The 10,000-nt window shown below is 36.1% G+C and overlaps 1 long non-coding RNA gene across 3 annotated transcripts in view; it reads left to right on the top strand.

Moving 5' to 3' along the window:
• The window catches only part of LOC118762443, a 426,872-nt gene that overhangs the window by 398,072 nt on the left and 18,800 nt on the right, over positions 1 to 10,000 (top strand). For all 3 annotated transcript variants that reach the window (XR_004998196.1, XR_004998195.1, XR_004998197.1), the window contains exon 4: positions 541 to 614. This is a non-coding gene — a long non-coding RNA (uncharacterized LOC118762443). The remainder of the gene's footprint in view (positions 1 to 540; positions 615 to 10,000) is intronic.

A 10,000-nucleotide genomic window follows, 5' to 3' on the forward strand; every position in this document is an offset into this window, starting at 1 on the left:
AAAATGACCCTCCCAAAATGTATCTATTAAATATCATTTTGTCATAATTTTCTCTTTCAATATTTGTCTGAGTGCAAGGTCTTTTGGGTGCTTGGATAGGATGCGGATGTCAAGTTGACCCAAGTTGCCTCCATGGTGGGCTTTGGTCTGTTGGTAGAGTATGGAGGACTGTTTTTTTGTCATCATATTGTCTCAAATGGTCATTTAGTCATTCCACAATGCTGCTAGATGTTTCCCCTATGTATATCATGTTCATGTCTTTACAAGCACCTTCTATGCATCTTATACTGTATACTACATTTTGAGTTCTGCTATATATCATTTCAATCACGCATGCACTAACCTGTTTAAAATATTTCTGATACATATTCATAGAAGTACAGTGAACCTGTTTCATATCATATTTTAATTAGAGTTTTTCTTATATTTTATTTTATAGTATACTATTATAGAGTAGTATAATAATATAATTATTACATTTTTATATATTATTAAATATTTTTTTTCCAAAAGCTTTAGTTTTCTTTCATTTTCTTACAGCAAGCCAGATAAGAAGTAGGCTACATGAGACGTGAACCATAATCAAATGGGCTGGACTGCTAAAAATTTTCAAGGTAATTTTTCATTAGGCATGTCATTCAGAAAGTTCCATGGGCCACAGTTTGCCCATTAATACAGATTACTCTTTTACTCTTTTATTTGTTTCAGTCATTTGACTGCGGCCATGCTGAAGCACCAGCTTTAGTCATGCAAATTGACCCCAGGACTTATTCTTTGTAAGCCTAGTACTTATTCTATCGGTCTCTTTTACCGGACCACTAAGTTACGGGGACGTAAACACACCAGCATCACTTGTCAAGCGATGTTGGGGGAACAAACACAGACACACAAACATATACGCACTCACATATATATATATATACGATGGGCTTCTTTTAGTTTCCATCTACAAAATCCACTCACAAAGCTTTAGTCAACCCGAGGCTATAGTAGAAGACACTTGCCCAAGGTGTCACACAGTGGGACTGAACCCAGAACCATATGGTTGGTAAGCAAGCTACTTAGCACACAGTCAGAACTTTCACTGCTAGTTGTTGTTGTTAGTTAGGCTCATGTCAGACATGATCTAGAAAGCCTATGATCAAAATCATTCCAACAATGACCATTCCATCTTTTGTTCAGGTTTGTTATATTGCAGCTAGAACTACATGTCTAGTAAGTTAAGGAACCACATAGAGATTTATCGACTCACTCATCATCATCATCATCGTTTAACGTCCGCTTTCCATGCTAGCATGGGTTGGACGGTTCACCTGGGGTCTGGGAAGCCAGAAGGCTGCACCAGGCCCAGTCTGATTTGGCAGTGTTTCTACAGCTGGATGCCCTTCCTAACGCCAACCACTCCGTGAGTGTAGTGGGTGCTTTTTATGTGCCACCGGCACAGGTGCCAGACGAGGCTGGCAAATGGTCATGATCGGATGGTGCTTTTAACGTGTCACCGGCACGGAGTCCAGATGAGGCTGGCAACGGCTAGAATTGGATGGTGCTTTTTACGTGCCACCGGCATGGAGGCCAGTGGGGGTGGTGCTGGCAACGGCCACGTTCAGATGGTTCTCTTATGTGTCACCAGCACTGGTATCACAGCTACAATTTCCATTGATGTTGATCGATTTTGATTTTTTCACTATGAAATAAAATGAAATGTACAGACTAATAGTTGTTGTAGACAGGTGGAGTGATGGTGAGAGGATTAAAATGTGCAGTGGCCACAGGAGTGTTGCATGCACAAACACAAAATCAAACAAACCAACAAGGGAGCCTTTATGCAGTCATTCATACTACTAGAAATAACAACAAAATTCTCTCATATATCTAACTGTCTCCAAAGAATATTATAATGCTAAATATATATATATTTCTTTACTACCCACAAGGGGCTAAACACAGAGGGGACAAACAAGGACAGTCAAACGGATTAAGTCGATTATATCGACCCCAGTGTGTAACTGGTACTTAATTTATCGACCCCGAAAGGATGAAAGGCAAAGTTAACCTAAGCGGAATTTGAACTCAGAACGTAACGGCAGACGCTAAGCATTTCACCCGACGTGCTAACATTTCTGCCAGCTCACCACCTTAGATATATAGAAACAAGATGAGACGGTCATGGCTGGAATGCTTCTGATTATGAGTCTGTTTCATCAGGGCTGACCAAAGGCTAAACAACAATACATTGGCATGAGCAGGGAAAGTAATAATATCAATGTACGATTTGACATAAAAGTTGATCAGATGTAAGACTTGTACAACTATTTCTCTGGTTGTTGCTTAGCCCCAAACGAGGACCAATTGAGCAGAAGTATGATTACGAGCTTTCTAGTCATGCATGACCTTCCCAACTTTTGAATATCTAGAATAAATGACTGGTATGTCGGTTTGTTTTTTTAAGATGGCAAGCAGTAATTTGAGGGAGATTTTGTTGCTATTTCTCGTAAATTAAGAAGATAATGAGTAGAGGGGATAATAGAACAAAAAAGTGTAAGAGATCAATGGCCAAAGTGTTAGAGGGAAGAGTAGGAAGATTGACAGTGATGAGTTAGACTAGACAGATACTAATTCTTATTCATTGGTTAGAGCAAAAATAGTAGAGCAAGAAGCTAATTGCTTTGAGATATTTAGTTATTATCCTTTATGTTCTGAGTTTAAATCCTGCTGAGGTTGACTTTGTCTTTCATCTTTCCCGAATCAATAAAATAAATATCAATTAAGGACTTGAGTTGCTAACCCTAACTCTCCTCTTTCTAACTCTGTGGGGCTTTTGTTGGTTTTTGTTTTTTTTTGTTTTTGTTTTTTTTTGGGGGGGGCGGTCCTCAATGTTAGAAGCTATTATTATTTCTCTTGCAATGTTTTGATTTCAAATCCTACTGAGATCAACTTTGCCTTTCACTTTTATGGGGTTCATGAAATAATGTATCAATTCAGTTTAGTTCTAGGGCCAATTAAATCAACTAACCTTTACTCGTTAATTTGTGCCCTTTTGCCTATGTTAGAAAACATGATTATTTCTCTGGATTTTTTATTGTTTCTAGATATTTCTAGTTCTTGTTATATCTCTCAGCTTCCAACCTATGTACTAAAAACTTCTAAAATGCAAAATGCCAATGTAACTATGCCTTATTCTAAGAAAACCAATCATCAAATTGCTGCAGAGAAGTATTTTTATGATTTTATGAATTTTTTTTTCGGTTAATCCAAACTAACTATTCAAAAATATTCAAAAACAAAGATCTTTGGAAGAAAAAAAAGGAAAACATTATTGGTTATCTTAATATAATTTTAGAGAATAGTTCAGTGAAAAGCCAGTATCTTCCATTTAATACTGTAGATCAATGTACATACTAGACATAATATGTATAATGATTATAATCATCTAATGGTTTATAAAGGCCATGCAATATCAACAATGTTAACTTACTACAATGGACTTGAAATTAATGGAATTTGTTTAGAATAGAAGAGTTATGGCACTATTTTGGACGATAATGCATTGTTAAGTGTGAATAAGATACTGAAGTACACTTAATAAATTGCAAGACTAAAGTGCATCTAATAACACATCAAAGTGCACTTTATAATGATGATATGTGAATAATGAGGCTTCTTCTGAAGTTCACTATAGAAAGTAGATATGTGCTACTAATAAGAAAATAATAGAATATGATTTACAATGGTTTAGCATATTCAGAAGGAAAATATAGAAAATATGAATTAAAATAAATAACAAATACATAGAAGGTTCTGGAATTACTTTACAGCATCTAGTTTAACCCTTTTGAAGCCAATTCTCTCAAAACTGCACTTGGTTTTGCATACACACTTTCTTTTAAATAATCTAAATTAAAATTTTTCCGCTAAATTTATTGATAATTTGAGCTCCATGTACCAGTTTGATAAGAACAAAGTTAGTTTACGAAATTTTTCGTGATTTTGAAAAATTAATTCAAACATAGGTGCAGGACTGGCTGTGTGGTAAGTAGCTTGCTTACCAACCACATGGTTTTGGGTTCAATCCCACTGCATGGCACCTTGGGCAAGTGCCTTCTACTATAGCCTCAGGAAACTGAAAGAAGCCCGTCATATATATATATATATATATATGACGGGCTTCTTTCAGTTTCCTGAGGCTATAGTAGAAGCCCGTCATATATATATATATGACGGGCTTCTTTCAGTTTCCTGAGGCTATAGTAGAAGGCACTTGCCCAAGGTGCCATGCAGTGGGATTGAACCCAAAACCATGTGGTTGGTAAGCAAGCTACTTACCACACATATATATATATGTGTGTATGTATGTGTGTGTGTATGTTTGTGTGTCTGTGTTTGTCCCTCCAACATCGCTTGACAACTGATGCTGGTGTCTTTACGTCCCTGTAACTTAGCGGTTCGGCAAAAGAGACTGATAGAATAAGTACTAGGCTTACAAAGAATAAGTCCCGGGATCGATTTGCTCGACTAAAGGCGGTGCTCCAGCATGGCCGCAATCAAAATGACTGAAACAAGTAAAAGAGTAAAAGAGCATAGGCAATGTATTTCAATAGCAATATCATAATCAAAAGGTTAATAGTAAATATATTTGTCATTTCTTTAAACTTTATCCCCCTGTCTGTTTCCCAATCACATGGTTTCAAATTCAATCCCATTGCATGGCAGGCACCTTGGGTGGATTTGGTAAATGGAAACTGAAAGAAGCCAATCATTTATGTGTATGTGTTTCAGTATATGTATAAGTGTATTATTGTTTCCCTACCTTGATTTTGCATGATAGTTGTGAATGAGTGTCACTATCATTCAAGCTGTATCCTTCATTTCTTATCTTCTGTAAGAACATGTCTGGTCATGAGAAAATACTACATCACTCAGAAACAGGTGATGATAAGTGACAGGAGAGGCATCCAACCATAAAAGTTTTTTCCTCAACAAATTGCATTTAATCCATGCCTGCATGGAATTTTGGATATTAAATGATGATCACTTGGCCTTTGTGTTTAGCATAAATCCATTCTGTTGCTAGCATTCAGGTTAGCACTCTGTTCTAAGAGCAACTTCCTTGCTCCTACCAATTTTAGAATCTCTTAAAAGAATTATGAGTGCTCCTCTTTCTCTAAACCATTAAAAATAAATAGGTATAAATGAAAATTTGTGACTTCTTCACCTCAATCAGTGGTTCTTAAACTGAGGTGGTAGTACCCAATCAGAGGTGTTATAAGCTCATGAAGGGGCCAGCAAATGTCGAAGGGGATTGGGGTCTTATGAGCAAAGAGTGCTAGACGTTTAGAGTAGTTGTGATTTTTCTTAGAAAAAACTATTGAGTTGTCCAGAAAGTTCATGCCGCTTTATAGTAGCTTACCTTTCAACTTATTTTAGAACATGGTTGAGTCTATAAAATAGGATTTGGCTACACCTCCATTTAGAACACAGTTAAAGCTATCTTTTCGTGGAAGAAGATTTATGTTCCCAAAACCTGTGTTAATTCTGTAACCCTTTAAAATGGAAGATAAAAAAGTTCATTTCGGCACTTGATGCTTTGGGAACCAGACAAAAATTGCTGCAGCTCGGCTGGGATGTGTTACTCCACCCTCCATATTCACCAGATATTGCTCCTTTGGATTTCCACTTATTCAGGTCTCTGCAGAATAGTCTTAATGGTAAAAATTTCAATTCCTTAAATGACGTAAAAAGATACCCCGATGAATTCTTTGCCATGAAACCACCTCAATTCTGGGAAGGGGGTATTTTCAAGTTAAAGGAAAGATGGAGACACATTGTGCAACAAAATGGTTCATATTTGGTTGATTAAAAATGTAATGGCAAGTATTTATTGACCTTTTACTTTCCTTTAAAAATCGGCACAAACTTTCCAGACAACCCAATATTTAAATCATATTTTCAGAAAGATCTTTGTTAGGGTTAGAATATAAGTGATACATTATATAATCAATGAATAGAAACATGACTGATGATGTGCCAAGGCCCAGTATTATTTCATTATTTAAGTTCACAGTTTCTTTAGTAATTTTCATAAAATTTTAACACAGATATCTAAACACTTAATCCACACAAATATCTAGAAGGAGGCACACACTGGATGGGATGGTATTTGAACATTTAAATCTGGATAATAAACCACTGCACAAAATTAATTTTTGTTTAATTAAAGTAATCTGGCTCTTTTTCTTTTCATTTTTTTTCTAAAAAAAATATGCTAGGTGAAAATAAATGGTTCAGAACTACTGAAATAAATGAAAACTGGTAATTTTCCTGCTGAAGAAAAATTATACACATTTCCTTTATTTCCAAATAAAGTAATTAAATTCTGACACAGTTGTTTGAATGAAGTGATTTCTATATTTTTAGATTTAGGTTAGCTCTTATAGACAACACTTCCAACTACATTAACTAGAAACTCTCCCATTCATTAAATGTATGTTAACAGTTAATCCTTTTGTAGACTACAATAGTTAGTGAGTCAGGTATTTAATAACTCTGGTTTCCATAGCATTAAGCAGATAAGACAAATCTCATTTAGAAGGATGCTCACTTGCCTATTGTAAGTTAACTTTACAAGTGCACTGTTATCTATTTTTCAGTTACCTAAATGGAAACATGCAAAGTTAAGTGCCTTGCTGAAGAACAAATTTTAATATTTTTAGCAATGCCCCCGCATACACACACAAATGCACAAAATAATAATGACTAGAGTTTCACAATCCTTGCACTAAGAACTGCTTGTACAAATTAGTCAAGGAACACTTAATCCAAATACAGCCCACAAATTGATCTAGAAAAACATTACATGATTTATTGAAACTGCCACATTTTATTCACTTTGTAAGTAATCAAGGCAGCAAATCGACAGAGATTTTAATGTTGAATAGATTGTGTCATGATAACTGTTCCAACTCTCTGCATATCCTACCGAGGCTAACTTTGCCTTTCAGCAAATAATAAAAAGGTACCAATCCAGGATGATAAGTAGAACTGTAAGAGGGCCTAGTGAAATGCCTTGCAATATTTGTTCTAGCTCTTTGAGTTCTGATAGCAATGTCTGAAACACTAATGCCATTCTGTATTGACCTTATAGTGGAAGCATGATTGCTCTTGAACTTTAGCTACCCACATTGTGACTTTTTACTTTTAACTACCCATTTTGGTTCACCACATGTTGGTTAGATCTATTTAGTTTTATTTGGACTTTCCACCCATTTAACATGATGGACTAGCCTAGTGTCTGTTCATCAGTTATAAAATTGGAAATTTTGGCTCATTAAGTCCCCAAGGCGGAGAGTTTTGCTACCAAGCAGCCTGGGACCTTGGTGTGAGAACAGTTTGATTTCACTTTGCAGTTTTCAGCTTGAACAGAATTCAAACCAACCATTGACAAATCTGCCACAGCAAATTCCATCCAACCCATGGAAAAGTGGACATTAAATGATGATGATGTGTGTGTACACATAAGTGGATTCAAATATATCTTTATTTTATATTTATATTCCATGTGCCATTCTACTGTTGTTACATTGTGTCTTTGGTAAAGACAATTCCACATGACTCAGCAGTTCAAATCACTGTCTACATTTAACACCAATATAAATCTATGACAGTATTTAGTTTTAACCCTTCAACTTTTTGTTTAAATCATATTGGAGTTGGCTTAACCCTTTCGTTACCAGCCAGGCTAAAACCAGCTCTGGTTTTGAGTACAATTGTCATGTTTTTGTAAGTTTTGAATTAAAATCTTCCACCAAAACCTTAGTCACAATTTATGTTCCTAACACTAGCTTAACGATAACTAAGTTATTTTACTAAATTCTCTGTTATATTTAAAGTAATTGAAAGAAACACAGAGCATCTCAAAATAAATATAGTAACGAAAGGGTTAATCTTTCATTTTTCCAGAGTCAATAAAACCAGTACCAGTCATATATTAAAGTCAAATCAGTTTAATAAATATCAAATTTCCCCTGTAAATTAAGGACCCCATAGCCATTTGATTAATGAATATTTATTTTATTGTAGCATCAGAAAAAGATTATAGAAAGATAAAGCAAAAAATAAAAAATCGAACAAAAAAAAACAATAATTAAATACATTAACTTTTTATTATCAACCTGTCAGAGACTGCCCATGGTTCTATGATACAAGCTTTGTGTTTTAAAGAGATCTAAATTAATAACTTCAATCAAAATTTCATGCTAATTATGTCCCAAACACCAGCTTCTTGACAATGAAGTTGTTTTATAAAATTCTCCATTATTTAAAAAATTAATTGAAATGCAGGTATAGGCATGGCTGCTTGGTTAAAATGTCCCCTTCTTAATCTTGCCCAAGGGGTCATTGAGCTGCACTTTGGACAAGTGTCTTCAATGATAGCTTCAGACCAACGAATGCCTTTCCAGTTGATTTGGTGGACTAAAACTCATCATCATCATCATCATCGTTTAACATCCGTTTTCCATGCTAGCATGGGTTGGACAAATGACTGAGGGCTGGCGAACCAGATGGCTGCACCAGGCTTCAATCTTGATCTGGCAGAGTTTCTACAACTGGATGCCCTTCCTAACGCCAACCACTCCGAGAGTGTAGTGGGTGCTTTTACGTGCCATAGGTACGGGGCCAGTCAGGCAGTACTGGCAACAACCTTGCTTGAATCTTTTACACATGTCACTGGCACAGGTGCCAGTAAGGCGATGCTGGTAACGATCATGCTCAAATGGTGTCTTCTACATGCCGAAATCCTGTGTGTGTGTGTGTGTGTGTGTGTGTGTGTGTGTGTCTGTGTGTGTGTGTGTGTGTTTGTGTTTGGGTGTGTGTGTGTGTGTGTGTGTGTGTGTGTGTGTGTGTGTGTGTCTGTGTGTGTGTGTTTGTGTTTGGGTGTGTGTGTGTGTGTGTGTGTTCAGGGAACATGTATGGCTTAGTAGTTAGGGTATTCAGCTCATGATTATAAGGTCGTGAGTTCAATTGTTCATTTCCTGGTGGTACATTGTATCCTTGAGCAAGACACTTTATTTCAAGCTGCTCCAGTCCACTCACCTAACAAAAGTGAGTTGTACCTGTATTTCAAAGATCCAGCCTTGTCACATTCTCTGTCAAGATGAATCAGCTTGAGAACTGTGGAGTACTCAGCCAGTTGTACCTTAAATTCATATGCAGGCTGTTCTATCATGTGATCCTTTCCCTTCATGTTGACATCTTGCACTTATTGTAAACAACTGCCACCATCATACAAAAACAGTGTTGTTCATTTGCAGTATCCTGTGAAATCATTTGCCTTGACTATTGAGCTGTTCATGTTTGAAGAATATTGCCTTGCTTAGAAACAAGAGATATGTTTCTTTATTAGCCACACAGGGCTGCACACAGACGGGACAGATTACAAAGTAGAGCTTTTCTTTTTGGGGGAGAGAAAAGAAAAACAAAAAAGGTGGGGTAGGTTTTCGATCAAAAGGGATCGTAAACGGGAAAGAAGAAAAAAAAAGGAAAAGAAAAAAAAACAAGGGATAGAAGGGTTGGTGACAGGAAGAGCATTAGCCCTTTAGTGTTTAAGCCAGCTGTATCCAGCCCAAATATTCTACACATTTTATGCTCAAACTGGCCAGAACAAGCATCTCACACCTACCCTGCAATGTCATTCTAAAAATAAGCAATTACATCTTTCCTATCTTGAAGCTACAAAATAATATCAGATAATTTTTTTTAAATGTGAATAAATAAGGATTATTTTTGCCAAATTAATATGAATGCTAAAGGGTTAAAACTACAACAAATGGTGATGACCACAATGATAATGCTGTTGAAATATGGTAAGAGTTAAACAGCCTTGCAACATGAAGAATATTTTATGCTATAAAAGCGAACTTTGTGAAATGCACTTTAAATATTTCACAAGATAGAGATGAAACTAGAATTATTTGGTTTTGTTTTGCTTTGGTTTTTCGGGTAG

The sequence above is a fragment of the Octopus sinensis genome, linkage group LG3 (assembly GCF_006345805.1).
Source record: "Octopus sinensis linkage group LG3, ASM634580v1, whole genome shotgun sequence".
Classification (NCBI taxonomy): domain Eukaryota; kingdom Metazoa; phylum Mollusca; class Cephalopoda; order Octopoda; family Octopodidae; genus Octopus; species Octopus sinensis.